Raw genomic sequence first — 19,276 nt, 5'->3', positions numbered from 1 at the left:
TCTCCAGGGAATGTGCTACCGTCTCTAAAAACCTGTCTCTGCTTTGCTCTGGTTGGGTAGCTCAGTTGGTTAGAGCATCATCTTGATATGCCAAGGCTGTGGGGTCAATCCCTGGTCATGGCACATACAAGAATTAGTCAATGAATGCATAAATAAGTGGAACAACAAATCAATGTTTCTCTCCCTCTCTCTCTCTCCCTCTCTCTCTCTCTCTCTCTTCCTTTATCTCTCTCTGAAATCAACAAATAAATTTTTTTAAAAATCTGCTTTGGCAATGCGGTAACAGCTGTTCCTTTTATGACCAAAGGATAGAGGTAATATTACAATGGAAAATTTCTTTACCCATTCTACTATGGTACCCTAGCATAATGACAAAGAGAACTTTAAATAATTTATCATTATGTCAAAGTTTTAAAAATACTTTAAAATCTATTGGATTTATTATTCCACACAACATTGTGCATATCACAATGATACTAAGTGCTAAAATTGATCTTTAGACACCTTCCTATTTAAGTTAAAATGGGCTCTCTTTATCTAGTTCCATCTATGTATAATGACACCCATCTGTTTATTCTAGTAGTCAGACAACAGCTGTTGTCCTAAGGATTCACACCACTTCACCATTCCATTCTAAGTATAGTTAACACCCTGTTGTCTGGCCTCCAAATCCCAGTGATACCTACCCATGATAGCTTACTTCTACACCACCAATGTATAAACCCTTAAATTCTATAAGATATATCTAAGACTAAATTGTTCAATTAAATTTATTGGGGTGACATTGGTTATGAGGATCATATAGGTTTCAGGTGTAGATTTCTGTGATACAAGATCTGTATATTGCACTGTGTGCCCCCCGACCCAAAGTCTTATCTTCTTCCATCACCATATATTTAGTCTTCATCACCCCCACTCCCACCCCCTCCCTCTGGCAACCACCTCACTGCTGTTTCTGTCAGTTTTATATCCCACAAGGAACCAAAATAATTTAATCTTTGAAACTAGAAGAGTCTTATGAGTTGCCATTATAAATAGCAAGTACTATTCTATTCAGTGAATGTGGGCCTCTAACACATAGCTCTACCACAGCCCTTTTACTTAGTCCCCAGATTGTGGGTATTCTGTTTTATACTTCAGCATGGTCTTCGCCCTCAAGGATTGATGGGGAAAGGGAGGAAATACACAAATAATCATCTTGTGTGACAGTAATAATAATAATGGCTTTGAGAAGTATTCAAAATGCTACTGGGAATTTATTAAAAATACACAAATCCCTGGTCCCCCGCCTCTAGCTGAACATTACATTTATTATGTAAGGAGTGTTGCAGGCGAACTTTTTCTATAAAGGACCGGAGAATAAATGTTTTGGTCTTGGCCAACCATATGATCTCTGTTGCACTCTTTGACTACAGTGCAAAAGCAGCCACAGACAATATACAAATGAATGGACGTGGCCATGTTCCAATAAAACATTACATATGGAGAATGAAATTTGAATTTCATATAATTTTCACACGTCATGAAATATTGTTCTTCTTTTGAATTTTTTCAACCATTTAAAAATATAATAACGATTCTTAGCTCTTGGACTGTAAAATAAACAGACAGCTGGCCACATTTGCCTGTGGACTGTAGTTGGCCAACACTTGGCATAGATGCAAGAACACAAATTCTGGAATCTTCCTGAACTAAGTTTGTATTCCAGATCTGCTCTTTACTAGCTGGTGAGTTGGGCAAGCTACCTAACCCATGTGAATCTGTTTCTTCACCAGAATGATGAGCGACTTCAGTAATACCTACTGTATTGTTGAAGTGGCAAGAAAGTTGAAGATGTAACAACAACAACAAAAGAGGCTAAAAGGCCTACGTGCTAAAACAATAATTGTGCTACTTGAACTATCATAGTAAACATGTTTCTTTTAACATGCCAATCAGGGAACTAATTTGGACATGGGAACTAATTAAATGCAGTTGGCTGCATCACTAATCTACTCCTCTCTCTTCATCATATTCCATAACGCAGTAGTCACTTCTTTTTGGCATTTGTTATTGTAATGTGATAAGACCTCACCATAACATGTCACGGAGTGCACCAGGCAGCATCTTTTATTTTTATATGACTAGGTTTTAATGGGATTTTACAATTTAGCTCTAGGATGTCTAGCCTGCCAAATCATTCAGAAAATGCTAAGGAAATTGTCTTAACTAGCACACTGCAAGTAAATGGTTCAATTTAATACGACATAAAAATAATAAAAAGAGGAAAATAAAATGGATTGGGGAAAAAATCATTTTGGAGAAAAGCCTAGCTTTCTCCTGAGTTAAGATGTCAAGAAACAAAGTTTATCTTTTACTTCTTTTTGTTGTTGTTGTTTGCTAATCTTCACCTGAGGGTATTTTTTCATTGATTTTTAGAGTAGAAGGGAAGGAAGGAGAGAGAGAGAGAGAGAGAGAGAGAGAGAGAGAGAAACATTGATGTGAGAGAGACACATTGACTGGTTGCCTCCTACACAACCCTGACCAGGGCAGGGGATGGAACCTGCAATCCCGGTACATGCCTTTGACTGGGAATCAAACCCAGGACCCTTTGGTCCTAGGGCCAATGTTCTAACCACTGAGCAACATCAGCCAGGGCTACTTCTTCTTTTTAAAGAAGGACATGGATTATAGCTGCTGTGATCATGATTCCTGGTCCCCCTCCCCCAAAAACAGATATATTCTTAGTTTAACCACATTTACTTCATACCATTCCTGACAAGTTGTTGGTCATCTAGCCTCATTTCAAAAATCTGTCCCTGACAAAGGGGAATCTTAAAGGAATACTACCTTAACCCAAAAGAATGAATACCTAAATCTTAGCATATTATTCCATTAAACTAGAGGCAAGTGGGTAATTTTGGGAGTATTGCAGCAGTAGAGCTATAGATAGAAAACCAGCCCTTCCCTATCATTTTGTGGGACCTAGGGAAAGAATAAAAATGGAGACCATACAGCATGTTGAAACACTCTGAAGTTATAAATTGACCTAGCTCCAGCCAGGCTCTCTCCAAATGTCCTGTAGCCTCATATCTTGTACTTGCCCTCCATCCTGGATTTTAAAAGCTCACTGGTAGCACAATATTCTGAGCAGAGCAGGACCTGGGCTTCCACTCAGAACCTATGGGTGGTAACTGGACTAAAAAACTATTAGAACTCATGACCAAGTTCAGCAAGGTTGCAGGATACAATATCAATATACAAAAATCAATTGTATTTATAGACACTAAGACTGAATAATCCAAAATCAAAATTAAGAAAATAATTTTATTCACAGTAACATCAAAAATAATAAAATACTGCTCAGCCAGTATGACTCAGTGGTTAGGCATCAACCCATGCACCAAGAGATCACTGGTTTGATTCCTAGTCAGGGCACGTGCCCAGATTGTGGGCTACATACCCAGTGAGGGGCATGCGGGAGGCAGCCCATTGATGTTCTCTCCCTTTGATGTTTCTATCTCTTTCTCCCTCTCCCTTCAATAAAGAAAAAAAATGTTTAAATACAAAAAAATAATAAAACACTAGGCATAAATTTAACAAAAGAAGTGTAAAACATATATTCTAAAAAATATAAACATTTTTGAAAAAAACTAAAGAAGACATAAATAAATGGCAAGACATTCCATATTCATGGATTAGAAGACTTAATATTGTTAAGATGTCTATGCTTCCTAAATCGATCAACAGATTCAATGCAATCCATATCAAAATCTCAGCTGGTCTTTTTGCAGAATTTGACAAGCTAATCCTACAATTCACATGGAAATATAAGGGACTCATAACAGCCAAAACAACTTTGAAAAAAGAAGAGCAGTTGGAAGACTCATACTTCCCAAAATCAAAACTAACTACAAAATTACAGTAATCAGCCCTGGCTGGTGGCTTGGCTGGTTGAAGCATCGTCCCATACATCAAAAGGTTGACCGGGTTTGATTCCCGGTCAGGGCACATACATAAGTTGCGGGTTTGATCCCTGGTCACAACTGATCGATGTTTCTCTCTTCTCTCCCTTGCTTACTTTCTAAAAATCAATAAAAAACCATATCCTTGAGTTGTTCTTTTTTTAAGTTACAATAATCAAGACAGTGTCCATAAGAATAGACATAGAGGTCAATGAAATATCCTTTAAAATCCAGACATATAATCATAACATTTATAGTTAATTGATTTTCTACAAGAGTGCCAAGATAATTTAATAGGGAAACAGTAGTCTTTTCAACAAATGGTGTTGGGATCTCTGTGAACAAAAAGAATGATGTTTAATCTCTACCACATATAGAAAATTTGACTCAAAAATAGATCGTAGACCTAAATGTAAGAGGTATAACTATAAAAGTATTAGAAGAAAATATAGGAATAAATCTTCATGACCTTGTGTTTGGCAAAGTATTCTTAGATACTATACATAAGCACAAATGACAAAAACAAAACAAAACATTAATTAGACCATCAAAAATTCAGATATTCTGTGCTTCAGAGGATACCATCAAGAAAATGAAAACCCAGCCCTGGCAGGTTTGGTTCAGCAGTTAGAGCTTCAGGCTCAAGGACCGAAGGGTGAAGAGTTCAATTCCTGGTCAGGGGCACGTACCTGGGTTACAGGTTTGATCCCCAGCCCCAGTTGGGATCATGTGGCAGGCAACCAATCAATGTGTCTTTCTCACACTGATATTTCTCTCTCCTCCTCCCTCCCTTCCACTCTATCTAAAAATCAATGGAGAAATATACTCAGGTGGAATTTAAAAAAAAGGAAAAAAGAAAACCCCACAGAATAGAAGAAACTATTTACAAATCTTATATCTGATAAGGGACTTGTATTCAGAGTATATAAAGAACTCTAACTCAATTTTATTTTTTTATTTATTTATTTTTTTTATCCTCACCCGAGGACATTTTTCCATTTTTTGTTCAGGTAGAGTGGGAGGGAGAGAGAGGAACACAGGGAGAGAGAAGAACACACAGAGAGAGAGAGACATCGATGTGAAAGGAACACATCGAGTGGCTGCCACCCGCACAACTGACCAGGGCCAGGGACAAACTGCAACCGAGGTACGCGCCCTTAGCGGGAACCGAACCCGGGTCTCTCAGGACCACAGGCCGACGCTCTAACCGCTGAGCCAAACCGGCCAGGGCTCTAACTCAATTTTAAAATGGGCAAAGATTCAAAGAAACATTTTTCTAGAAAAGATATAAAAATAACCAATAAACACTTGAAAAAAAATGCTCAACATCATTACTCATTAGGAAAATGTAAATCAAAGGCACAATGAGATACCACTGCATACACCCTAGAATGGCTATAAGCAAAGAAGACAGACAATATTAAGTACTGACAAGGATGTGGAGAAACTGAAATCCTCATATATTTCTGGTGTGAATGTAAAGTGATGCAGCCACTTTGGAAAACAATTTGGAACTTTCTCCAAAATCAAACATGATAATCCACAATTTCTACTCCTAGGGAGCCAAGAGAAGTGAAAATGCATGCCCCCACAAAAATGTGTACATGAATGTTCACGTAGCAACATTACCCTTAATAGACAAAAAGTGGAAACAACCCCAGTACCCATCAACTGATCAATAGACAGCAGAATATTTGGCAACAACAAGGAGTAAAGTACTAATAACATGCTATGACATGGATGAGCCTTGAAAACATTATGTTAAGTGAAAGAAGTCATTCACAAAATACCAGATATTGTATGATCCATTTATATAAAATGTCTAAAATAGGCAAAGATCTAAAAGAAAAAAGCTCTAGGAACAGAAATGAGACTAGTGACTGCCCAGGGTGGAGAGGGTGGGAAAAAGTGAGGAGTGACTGCAAAGAGGTAGGGGTTTCTTTATGGTGTGATGAAATGTTCTAGAATTTACTGTGGTGATGGCTGCATAACTGTGAATATACGAAAAACCACTGGAGTGTACACTTTAAACGAGTGATTTGTGTGGTATGTGAATATATCGCAAAAAGCTGTTTTTAAAGAGCACAAAACGATACCATCCAGTTATCTGAGAAACCCAGTCTGTCTAGACATCTGCTTGTAATGACTCAGGGCTGCCAATTTGAAACAAAAGCATACAGGTTGCAATTTTTGCTCCCAATCCCACACCTCCCACACTTGAAGGCCTTCAGTCCTGCATCCTCAGGTTTAGGTGGTGGAGGGGTGGAGCACATAGGTTCAAAGGTCATTCTTCCTTAGTTACTATACACTCAATTTTTTACTCAACTTTCTATTTATTTGTTAATTAATGTATTTGTTTTTTAAAATGAATTTGTTGTGTGATAATGGTTAATAAAATTTTATTGGCTTCAAGTGTACAATTCTATGATACATCCCCTGTACACTGCATTGTGTGTTTACTACCCAAAGTAAAATCTCCTTTTGTCAACACATATTTGACTTCCTTCACCTTTACTGTCTCCAACCCCAGTTTTCCCTCTGGTAACCACCATACGGAAATCTGTGTCAATGAGTTTTTGTTTGTCTTATTTGTCATTTTTATTACAAGAGTGAAAAAAAAAATTTGTCTTACATGGGGTCCTTTAAAACTTGGTTCTTCAAATATTACAAAAGTTTATATGGAACCATAAAATACCATGAATAGCCACAGCAATCTTGAAAAAGAAGAACAAACTGGGAGGGATCACAATACCAGATATCAAGTTATACTACAAAGCCATCGTAATTAAAACAGCCTGGTGTTGGCACAAGAACAGGCATATAGATCAAGAGTACAGAACAGAGAACCCAGACATGGACCCAAGTCATTATGCACAATTAATATTCAACAAAGGAGGCAAGATCATATAATGGAGAAAAGACAGACTCATTAATAAATAGTGTTGGGAAGATTGGACAGCTATGTCCAAAAAAGTGAAACTAGACCACCAGCTCAAAATGGATAAAATATTTAAATGTAACCTGTGAAGTCATAAAAATCCTAGAAGAAAATGGAGGCAGAAAAATCTCAGACATCACATGTAGCAGAATGTTCACTGATATATCACGTAGGGCAAGAGAAACAAAAGAAAAAAAATTAATACATGGGACCACATCAAACTAAGAAGTTTTTGCACAGCAAAAGAAACCAACATTGAAATGAAAAGAGAACCCACTCCCTGGGAGAACATATTTGCCAACGTTACATTGGATAAGGGATTAATAACCAAAATATACATAGTACTCATACAACTCAACAAAAGGAAGACAAACAATTCAATTAAAAAATGGGTAGAGGACCTGAAAAGACACTTCTTCAAACAGGACATACCAATGGCCAGGAGACATATGAAAAAATGCTCAATGGCTCTAATTATGCAAATTTTAATGACTATGAGATGTCACCTCACACCTACCAGAATGTCTGCCATCAACAAATCCTCAAACAACAAGAGTTGGCGAGGATATGGAGAAAGGGGACTCTAGTACGCTGCTGGTGAGAATGAAGACTGGTGTAGCCACTATGGAAAACAATGTGGTGTTACCTCAAAAAATTAAAATCGGAACTGCCATTTAACCCAGTGATCCCACTTCTTGGAATATATTCTAAGAAGTCTGAAACACCAATCAGAAAGAATATATGTACCCCATCTTCATAGCAGTATTATTTACAATTGCTATGATCTGCCCATCAGTAGATGAGTGAATAAAAAAGCTGTGGTACATATACACAATGGAGTACTATGCAGCTGTAAGAAAGAAAGATCTCCTATCCTTTAAGACGACATGGAGGGACCTGGAGAATATTATGCTAAGCAAAATAAGCCAATCAGAGAAAGACACATATCACATGATCTCACTTATTTGTGGAACATAATGAACAAAATAAGATGTTGAACAAAATACGATGTCGACCAAAAGAGATCCAGAGACATGGAAGTATGGAACAGACTGACAAACCTCAGAGGGATGGGAGGTGGGAGGGGTGGGAAGAGATAAACCAAAGAACTTATATGCATATATGCACAAGCATCAACACAGACATTAGGTTGCGGGGGTGGGAATAGGAAGGGGGGAGTCAATGGGGAAAAAGGGGGAACATCTATAATACTTTCAACAATAAAAAATAAATAAAGTGAAATAAAATAAAAACTTGGGTTCTTCTCTTACCTGTGTCTAAGGGTAGAACCACAGGAACTTTTGGGAGGCCCACTATGGCACATGGGCAAGGCCACCGGGAAGCTCCTAGACACTCAGTTATTTCCCTTTGGCTCCCAGAGAAGGTGCAGAACCTATCAGTGTCCTCCTGTTTGAAGGCTAAGCACTGCCAAGTAGATTAGTTCCTTTGACTCCCACACTCACCCATGCACTTGGGTAAAGATTTCAATATTTTTAACTTAATTGGAAGACAACCTTAGTGGTCTGGGGTAGGAAACTCTTTCTTAAAGGGACAGATTGCACCTTTCAAGCTTGTGGGGCATACATGTATATAGTCCGTGGCTGCTTTCAAGCTACGACACAACTTAGACAAATGGGTATGGCTCTGTTCCAATAAAACTTTATTGATAAAATCAGGCAAGGGGCCTGTCAGCCAAATTTGCCAATTCCTGATCTAGGGGCATGCTGTACTATCTTAAAACCAAACCTTCTTAATGTGATAGGGTAGATGTAGGTGGAGAAATAATCTGTCTCTAACTTTCCTGGTATTTTTCTCCTCGCTTCCTGAGGGTGAAACCAAGGCTTTGTATGCTGTTTCCAGTTTCTCTTGTCCCAGGGTAGAGTTGAAGACTTTTTAAAAAAAACTCTCAAATCACAGAGCAATATAATAATAATTATAATAATAGCTGACATTTGCTGAAGGTTTATGAAGTGCCACACACAGGGCAAAGCATGCTTTATGACAATTAAATTATTTCGTCCTCACCACAACCCTATGCAGTAGCATTTATTATTGTTCCCATTATTTAGGAAACTGAGGCTTGGGAGCTGCAAGGCTACATAGCTCTGAAAGGAGTAAGGATTTCAACCTGGGCGGAGCCTGCTATTTTAACTGCTACCTGTATTCAAGTGCCAGAACCTGGTTGTGGCATAGATAGAGGTTTTCAAAAAATGAAGGGAAGGAAAGTAGCCTGACCCCTCAGAAAGCTGGATTCCCATAAAACCAGATAAATGGAAGGGCTCGATGAGATGAAGACCCATGCCCACACCCACACAGAATCCCTGGGCTGGCAAGAGCTTTGATGGGGTGAGTATGTGGGCTTCTGGGGGACTAAGCACAAGCTTAATGGTGTTGAAAGATGGTATGAAGTCCTAGTAGCCAAGTCTGGCATGAAAAAAAGAGAAGATGCCAGGCTGGCATGGCTCAGTGGATTGAGTGTCCTCCCATGGACTGAGAGGTGCTGGTTCGATTCCCGTTGGGGCACATGCCTGGGTTACAGACTCAATCCCCAGAGAGGGTGTGTAGGAGGCAACCGATCGATGTTTCTCTCTCACACTGATGTTTCTATCTCTCTCTTCCTTTCTCTCTAAAATATCAATTAAAAAGACATATTTAAAAAATAAAAAAATAGAGAAGAGGGTGGCTTCAGAACTATCCTCCCTCAAATGAACTCAGGTTAGGGAGAAACAGAGTAGCTACCACCTGGGACCATTTCCAGTCCTGGGAGGAGAGGTGCCCAAAATAATGCTAATTACAACTGGCTGGGTAGCACAGATAGTTACAGTGTCATCCCAACACACAAACGTTTCAGGTTCAATCCCCAGTAGGGCACATACAAGAATCAACCAATGAGTGCACAAATAAGAGGGACAAGTCTCCCTCTCTCTCTCTCTCTCTCGCTCTCTCGCTCTCTCGCTCTCTCGCTCTCTCGCTCTCTTGCTCTCACTCTCCCTTTTTCTCTTTAAAATCAATAAAAATAATAACAAGCATAACACTGATTACACATCATGCCAACTAGATGTTGAGGTCTGAGTTGGATGCAGTTTATTTTGGCAAAACAAAGAACTATGTTTCCTTGTAACCAAGAAGAATCATAGAACAAATTTATGCTACAAAGTTGAGAGGCACGAGAAAGGATAACAAAGAGATGTCATCCGGTAATGGAACAAAAAACAGGAAGTTCAATTTTCTCATGTAAAGTAGAGTTGGTCATTGGAGGAACTAGTTTTGATGAAAGAGGCAAGAAGACGATGTAAATAATCTACTTCAACACTGTCCTAAGATCCCAGAACAACCTTGCTTTCTGTTCCTGTTCTAAACAATACTAGGACCAAACTGTAAATAACTCCAGGAATACCTGCTCCTACAAAATAAGACTGAACTACACAGCTTACTCATTAATATTTGCTTCCAACTATCATCTGTGCCCACCAATCCAAAATTAGCATCCCGCAAACTCAGTCCAATTCCAATCAGTTTCTGCCTTTCAAGACTTGTCTTAAAATCACCTAACACTATAAATATCCTTTTCTAACCTCCCCTTTCTGAGATACTAGTAAGATTCTGTGAAGTTGTTCTGTCTACTGCAGTAAATCTAATAAACTTAGCTTTGCTTGATCAACAGGTTTTCTGGTAATCTTTCTGAGGAGTCTGCCGTCAACAATCTAAGTGGATAAATTCACAAATAAAAAGAAATGAGTATCATTTAGAGATACTGAAATGATCACCTGAATAAACAAATGCTAAAGAGTCTCCCTCTGGTGGTGGGGAGGGGTCAAGCAGGGGACAATTGCATTTTGTAGTCCACTAAAATATGTTAAAACATTTAAAAAATATTAGGAGAGCTGGCATTCCTCTTTCTGTATTTATCCCTGAAAACATAATATAATGCTGAGTTAGCAAAGAAACGTTACATGTTACATCCACGCCCATGCACAAACATAAATGGGCTTAATAGGCCTATTTTACAGGCACAGAGATGGGGTTGAGAGAACCAAACACACTGCCAGGGTCTGCAGCACACTGCTCGTCGGCTGCCCTGGGACTTCCTAGGCATCGCTTATGTCTATGAATTGATCTAAACAAGTTTGGGATTGAGTCCCATTCCCCTGCCTGTTCCCACTACACACATTCCCAGCCAACTCCGACTTTTCACCTTCAACAATAACAAAAAATATCAGAAAGGGAAAAGTCATTTTTCTTGTAGGACAGACCTTTTCCTGAGCCCCAATTATTTTTAAATCCTAACCCTTAGAGAGGTTACCTCGTCAGAGGGAAAGTGCAGCTCCTGCCTAGCTGCAGCGGGTTCACACGCGAAGCGCTGGGCTGCGAGGACACTGCGTTCAGACGAACACTGGGGAGACCGGACGGAGAACTTACAGCTGGGCTACGACGTCATCCGAGAGGTCTCAGCAGACCAAATGCGAAACACTGCAGTTCAAAGAATAAATACGTGTACGAAGAACTTTTTGGAAGTACTTTTCTCACACACAAACACACACAAATGTCATGTGTAAGGCGCCTCCTTTCAGTCACAGACCAGAAAACAAGCTGAATCCGGACCTCAGGGCGCCCTCTCTTCCAGACCTCAGAACAAAACGAAGCTCTCCGCTGAGTCCAGCCCCCACTTCGGGATCCAGTCCCAGGATTACCTAGAAGACACATTCATGGCAGGGAAGTGGCTTATTTTTTAACAACTTCAATCCTTGGGCCCTGGCTGGTTTGGCTTAGTGGTTAGAGCATCAGCCCGTGGACCAAAGAGTCGCAGGTTCAATTCTGGTCAAGGGCACATTCCTCGGTTGCAATCCATCCCCTGCCCTGGTCAGGGTCATGTGGGAAGCAACCAGTCGATGTGTCTTTCTCACGTCAATGTTGCTCTCTCTCTATCTGTCTCTCTCTCTTGCTCTTCCCCCACCCCACTCTATATGACGATAAATGGAAAAATACCCTCAGGTAAGGATTGAAAATAAATAAAAATGAATGAATGAATGAATGAATGAATGAATGAATAAATAAATAAATAAATAAATAAATAAATAAATAAAAACTTCAACCCTTGGTTGAGGTGGGGGCTACTAGAAATACTAATAAGTGTTCACTCAATAATCATTCATCCAACAGTATCTATTGAGCATCTCCATATACCAGGCACAAAGCTAGGCCCTAGAAATGAGGGTGAACAAGACGAATGTCCCTGCCCACAAAAAGTTCCAAGAGTGGACTTATGATGAGCACATAATGAGCACATCATAAGTATTTGATAATCAAGTGAATCAATAAACAAAACACTAATTTAAAGATAATAAAATCACAATTGAGTGTTAGACTTTCTAAATTCTCTTCAAATATATTTTTATTAATACTTCTTATTGATTTTAGAGAGACAAGAAGGGAGACCGGGAAAGACAGACAGAGAAACATCAATTTATTGTTCCAGATATCGAAGATGGCGGTGGAGTCAACGGAGCTACACAGACCGTCTCCCAGAACCACATTGGAATTACAACTGTAACACAGACAAATCAATGGGAAAAAGCAACAGAAAAGCAGCTTGGAGGACCATATAACCAGGGACACTGACTCGACCCTGGTAGGCTTGCGAAGGCGCGAGACGGGGGCTGGGAGCCCACGGTCGGCAGCTCGGCAGCGGCCTTAGCTGGGAGCAGCGCCCTCGGGTCACACTCCCAGGCGGCCCCACAGCGTAGCCGGGACAGAGGCTAAAACAGCCACAGCCACTCACCTTGGGCTCCGGCAGAGGGAGGGCAGACTGGACTGGAGCTGTGTGGGGACACTCCGATTTGGAGGGCGCTCAGAGCTTTTGCTGAGTTGCTGCCACGCAGGACGGTGGCCATCTTGCTCCTTCCCAGGGCTCTGGGGAGAGGCAGCAGCCCCTTCCTCCGAGATCCAACCCCATCCTGTGGGTGAGTGAAATGCTAATTGAGGCTCATTAACAACCAGCATCTGCCCCACCCTCAGGAAATCCCCTTATGCTGAGCACATGAGGGAGTTTTTCAATCAATTTAGAATCCAAAACTTTTCAAGTAACCTCGACTGCTAGACTCCAGGCAAAAAGCTAGAGATAACAGTACCATTCCTGGGCTAGCAACGTTAACCAGGAAAGTAAGACTTGTCAATGGTGTTTAACATGGGTCCTCCCTTGCTCATCTAAACCCAGGAGAGGGAGCCACACACAGCAGAACACCAACAGGTGTTTCCCTGTTTCCACAGGGAAAACTTGGCAGGATCCAAAGCCCACTGTGATAGCCAAATGGTGAAACACAGAAACAAAAGCCAAGTGAAAGAACAAGAGACCTCCACCCAAGATGAGATTAATGTGGAGCAGTTAGGCAAGTTAACAGAGCTAGAATTCAGAGCCATGATCTTGAGGAAGCTCAACAGCATGAGTAAGGACATAGAGATGCTGAAAATAAACCAAGTGGAAATTAAAAACCACCAAGAAGAGATAAAAAATGACATATCAGAAATGAAAAACACATTGGAAGTTCTAAAAAGCAGAGTAGAGGAAGCTGAGGACTGGATCAGTGAATTAGAAGACAGGGTAGAAAAAATCAACCAATAAGAAAACCAAAAGGAAAAAAAACGTTTAAAAAACAGGAAGACAGCTTAAGAGATCTGTGGGACAACTGGAAACGTAATAATATTCGCATCATAGGAGTCCCCAAAGAAGAAGAAAATGAGAAAGGGTTAGAGAATATATCCAAAGAAATAGTGAGAGAAAACTTCCCTAATTTGGTGAAGGAAGAAGGCATTCAAGTTCAAGAAGCACAGAGAGCCCCAAGTAAGAAGAACCCAAACAGGCCCACACCAAGACACATAATAATTAAAATGCAAAAAATTCAAGACACAGAGAGAAACCTAAAAGCAGCAAAAGAAAAGCAACAGGTTACCTGCAAAGGAAACCCCATGAGGCTCTCAGCTGACTTCTCAACAGAAACACTGAAGGCCAGAAGGGAATGGCATGAAGTAATCAAGGTCATGAAAAACAAAGATCTGAATCCAAGACTACTCTACCCAGCAAGGGTATCATTCAAAATAGAAGGTCAAATAAAGAGCTTGCCAGACAAAAAAAAAAGGCTAAGGGAATACAGAAGCACCAAACCAGCACTGCAAGAAATGTTAAAAGGACTGCTGTAATTAGTAGAAGAAATAGGAAGAAAAATATAACCACACTAAACAAAAATGGCAATAAACAAGTACATATCAATAATCTCCTTAAATGTAAATGGATTGATAAAAAGACACAGAGTAGCTGATTGGATAAGAAAGCATGACTCATCTATATATTGTTTACAAGAGACCCACCTCACAAAAAAAGACTCACATAGGTTGAAAATGAAGGGATGGAAAAAATTTTTCCAAGCAAATGGAAAGCAAAAAAAGCTGGGGTAGCAATACTCATATCTGATAAAATAGATTTCAAAATGAAGGCCATAACTAGAGACAAAGAAGGCCACTACATAATATTGAAAGGATCTATCCAACAGGAAGATATAACCTTGATGAACATATATGCACCCAATATAGAAGAACCAAAATATATTAAAAATCTTCTGGAGGACTTCCAAGGAGAAATCAACAGCAACACCCCGTTGATACCATTGGATAGATACTGTACACAAAAAATTAGCAAGGAAACAGAGACTCTAAATGAAGCACTAGACCAAATGGATTTAATATATATCTACAGAGAATTACACCCCAAAACTACAGCATTCACATTCTTCTCAAGTGCACATGGGACATTCTCAAAGATAGACCACATGATAGGACACAAACTAAATCTCTACAAGTTCAAGAAGACTGAAATCACATCAAGCATCTTCTCAGATCACAATGGCATGAAACTAGAAATCAATTGCAACACGAACATGCAAAGACATTTCAACACATGGAGGCTAAATAGCATGTTATTAAACAATGAATGGGTTACCGAGGAAATCAAGGAAGAAATTAAAAACTTCCTGGAAACCAATGGAAATGAACACACAACAACACAAAATCTATGGGATGCAGCAAAAGCAGTTCTGAGAGGGAACTTCAGAGCACTACAGGCTCACCTCAAGAAACAAGAAAAATTTTTAATTGACTGTCTAACCTCACAACTTAAAGTTTTAGAAAGCAAACAAACAAACAAACAATAAACCCCAGAGCAAGTAGAAGGAAGGAAATAGTAAAGATCAGAGAAGAAATAAATGACATAGAGACCAAAAAACAATTCAAAGGATCAATGAAACAAAGAGTTGGTTTTTCAAAAAGATTAACAAGATTGACGGACCCTTAGGTAGACTCACCAAGAAACAAAGAGAGAGAACCCAAATACACAAAATCAGAAAAGAAAGAGGAGAAGTAACAACCAACACCACAGAAATACAAAAGATTGTTAACAGCTACTATGAACAATTATGGCAACAAATTCGACAATCTAAGCAAAATGGACAAATTTCTAGAAACACACAGTCTCCCAAAACTGGACCAGGAAGAGATAGAAAACTTGAACAGACCAATAACAATTAAGAAAATTGAAGAGGTAATCAAGACTCTCTCAGCAAACAAAAGCCCAGGCCCAATGGCTTCACCAGGGAGTTTTACCGAACATTCAAAAAAAACTAACACCCATTCTCCTCAAAATATTTCAAAAAATTCAAGAAGAAGGAAGACTTCAAAACTCATTCTATGAGGCCAGCATAATTCTAATTCAAAACCAGAAAAAGACACTACACCGAAAGAAAACTACAGGCCAATATTCCTGGTGAACATAGACGCCAAAATCCTGAACAAAATACTAGCAAATCGGACCCAGCAATACACCAAAAAAATTATTCACCATGACCAAGTGGGATTCATCCCAGGGATGCAAGGCTGGTACAATATTCACAAATCAATAAATGTGATACACCACATAAACAAAATGAAGAATAAAAACCACATGATCATATCAATAGATGCTGAAAAAGTATTCAACAAAATCCAGCATCCATTTCTGATAAAAACGCTCAGCAATGTGGGAATAGAGGGATCACATCTCGACATAATAAAGGCCATATATGAAAGACCTACAGCCAACATCATACTCAATGGGCAGAAATTAAAAACATTTCCCTTAAGAACAGGAACAAGACAGGGATGCCCATTTTCACCACTCTCATTTAACATAGTACTGGAAGTCTTAGCCACAGCAATCAGACATGAGGAAAAAATAAAAGGGATCCAAATTGGAAAGGAGCAAGTGAAACTGTCATTATTTGCAGATGACATGATATTATACATAGAAAACCCTAAAGACTCCATCAAAAATCTACTAGACTTAATAAATGAATTTGGCAAAGTAGTAGGATACAAAATGAACGTCAAGAAATCGACAGCATTTGTATACATCAATGATGAACTCACAGAAAGAGTAACTTAAAAAACAGTCCCATTTACCATTGCGGCAAAAAAATTAGGATACCTAGGAATAAACTTAACCAAAGAAGTAAAGGACCTATTTGCAGAAAACTACATGACATTGAAAACAGAAATAGAGGAAGATATAAAAAAGTGGAAGCACATACCCTATTCATGGATTGGAATAATTAACATCATTAAAATGTCCATACTACTCAAAGCAATCTATAGATTCAATGCAATCCCCATCTAAATACCAACAACATATTTCACAGAACTAGAACAAATATTTCAAAAGTTCATATGGAACCAAAAAAGTCCCCGAATAGCCACAGCAATTTTGAAAAGAAGGACAAAGTCAGTGGGATCACAATACCAGATATACTACTAAGTGACTGTAATCAAAATAGCCTGGTACTGGCACAAGAACAGGCATATAGACCAGTGGAACAGAACTGAGAACCCAGAAACGGACCCAAGGCAATATGCTCAATTAATATTTGACAAAGGTGGCAAGAGCATACAGTGGAGTAAAGACAGCCTCTTTAATAAATGGTGTTGGGAAAATTGAACAGCTACATGCAGAAAAATGAAACTAGACCATCAACTTACACCATACACAAAAATAAACTCAAAATGGATGAAAGACTTAAATGTGACCCGTGAATCCATAAAACTTCTAGAAGAAAATGTAGGCATTGAAATTTGGACATCATACCCAGCAAAATTTTCACTGACATATCACCTAAGGCAACAGAAACAAAAAAAAAATAATGAACACATGGGACTACATCAAACTCAAAAGCTTCTGCACAGCAAAAGAAACAATCATCAAAATGGAAAGGCAACTCACTTTATGGGAGAACATCATTGCCAATGATACATCAGATAAGGGGTTAATTTCCAAAATATATAGAGTACTCATACAACTCAACAAAAGGAAGACAAAGAACCCAATTAAAAAATGGGCAGAGGAGCTGAATAGACACCTCTCTAAACAGGACATACAAATGGCCAAGAGATATATGAAGAAATGCTCAACATCACTAATCATCAGAGAGATGCAAATTAAAACAACAATGAGGTATCACCTCACACCTGTCAGAATGGCCGCCATCAGCAAATCATCAAACAACAAGTATTGGCGAGGGTGTGGAGAAAAGGGGACTCTAGTACACTGCTGGTGGGAATGCAGACTGGTGCAGCCACTATGGAAAACAATATGGTGTTACCTCCAAAAATTAAAAATTGAACCGCCATTTTCCCAGTGATTCCACTTCTAGGAATATACCCAAAGAAGCCTGAAACACCCATCAGAAAGAATATATGTACCCCCATGTTCATAGCAGCACTATTTACAATAGCTAAGATCTGGAAACAGCCCAAGTGTCCATCAGTAGATGAATGGATAAAAAAGCAGTGGTACATATACACAATGGAGTACTATGCAGCTGTAAGAAAGAAAGATCTCTTATCCTTTGAGACGACATGGAGGGACCTGGAAAGTTTTATTTTAAGTGAAATAAGCCAAGCAGAAAAACACAAATACCACATGATCTCACTTATATACAGAATATAATGAATATAACAGTCTGAGGAATACAGTAGACCCAGAAACATGGAAGTAGGGTACAGAATGGCATCCCTCAGAAGAGGGGGTGGGGGGGTGGGAAGAGATAAACCACAGAACTTATATGCTTGTATGCATAACCAATGGACATGGACAACTAAGCCGGGGATGGGCCGGTGGGGGGGAGGGATGGGGAAGAGGGTGTCAAGGGGGTAAAAAAGGAGAATCATTGTAATAAAAAAAATTTTATTATTCCACTTACTGGTTGCCTCTTAATGTGTCCTGAATGAGAATCAAACCCACAACCTTGGTGTTATCGGGACAGTGCTCTAACCAACCGAGCTACTAATAGGCCAGGGCCTTCAAATATATTTTTAGATGCCAATGAAAAGTAACTAAGGTGGGAAAATATTCAGTGATGAGAAATATCGATGATACTATATTAGAGAGAGAAGTTAATACAAACTTTATATATGGTTTTGTTTGTTAACAAGAAAAACATATAAATAGTTCCATAGGAGAGAAAAAAAATCTATATGCAATAATCTAAAATGTTAACTAATGTTTTAGAGTTAGAATGTACTTTTCTTTTTTTTTTCTTTTTTCTTTACTAAATAGACATTCTTTGTATTAACGGGAAAAACTATTGTTTAACAAGATAAAAAAGTATGTAACTTTGCACTTAGCAATGAAACTAAGAGATCTTCAGATAACATACTACATTGACAAGCTAACTATTTGCTATCAATTTTGTCTGGTGTACCACAAAAAAGAGAACCTTATCATATTGCCCAACATAAAGTAAATGCTAAAAAACTATCTTGCTGATATTAAATTATTATTTTTTTAAAATGTTTTTATTAATTTTTTTAGAGCGAGAGATAAAAACATCAATGTGAGAGAGAAACATTGATCAGCTGCCTCCTGCATGCCCCCTACTGAGGATCGAGCCCACAATCCAGGCATGTGCCCTGACCAGGAATCAAACTGGGATCTCTCAGTCCATAGGACGATGCTCAAGCCACTGAGCCACACCGGCTGGGGGAATTACTAGTTTAAAAGAGGATGCCCCACAGCTCTAAAACCACTGCTGTCATGCTCTCTACTTCTCCATCTCCTCTCAGGAATATTGATTCCCCTTCTCATTTCTCTTCGTTACATCTCCCATTAGTATTCGTCTTAACTTGCTTTGATCATGAGGTCCCCAAATTTTGTAAAATCATTATTAGACATTCAAACAGTTCTCTTTACATTTCAAAATATTGGACCATCAGGAGAGTCTATTGCCTGATTTGACCTTAGTTGGTACAATAATTGTAACTGGTCTCCCTGGATCCATTCATGTGGTGACTAAAATTAATTCCAAACCACAGAAGACCA

This window comes from Molossus molossus, unplaced genomic scaffold, assembly GCF_014108415.1.
Source record: "Molossus molossus isolate mMolMol1 unplaced genomic scaffold, mMolMol1.p scaffold_m16_p_18, whole genome shotgun sequence".
NCBI lineage: Eukaryota > Metazoa > Chordata > Mammalia > Chiroptera > Molossidae > Molossus > Molossus molossus.
This window is presented reverse-complemented; position numbering follows the sequence as displayed.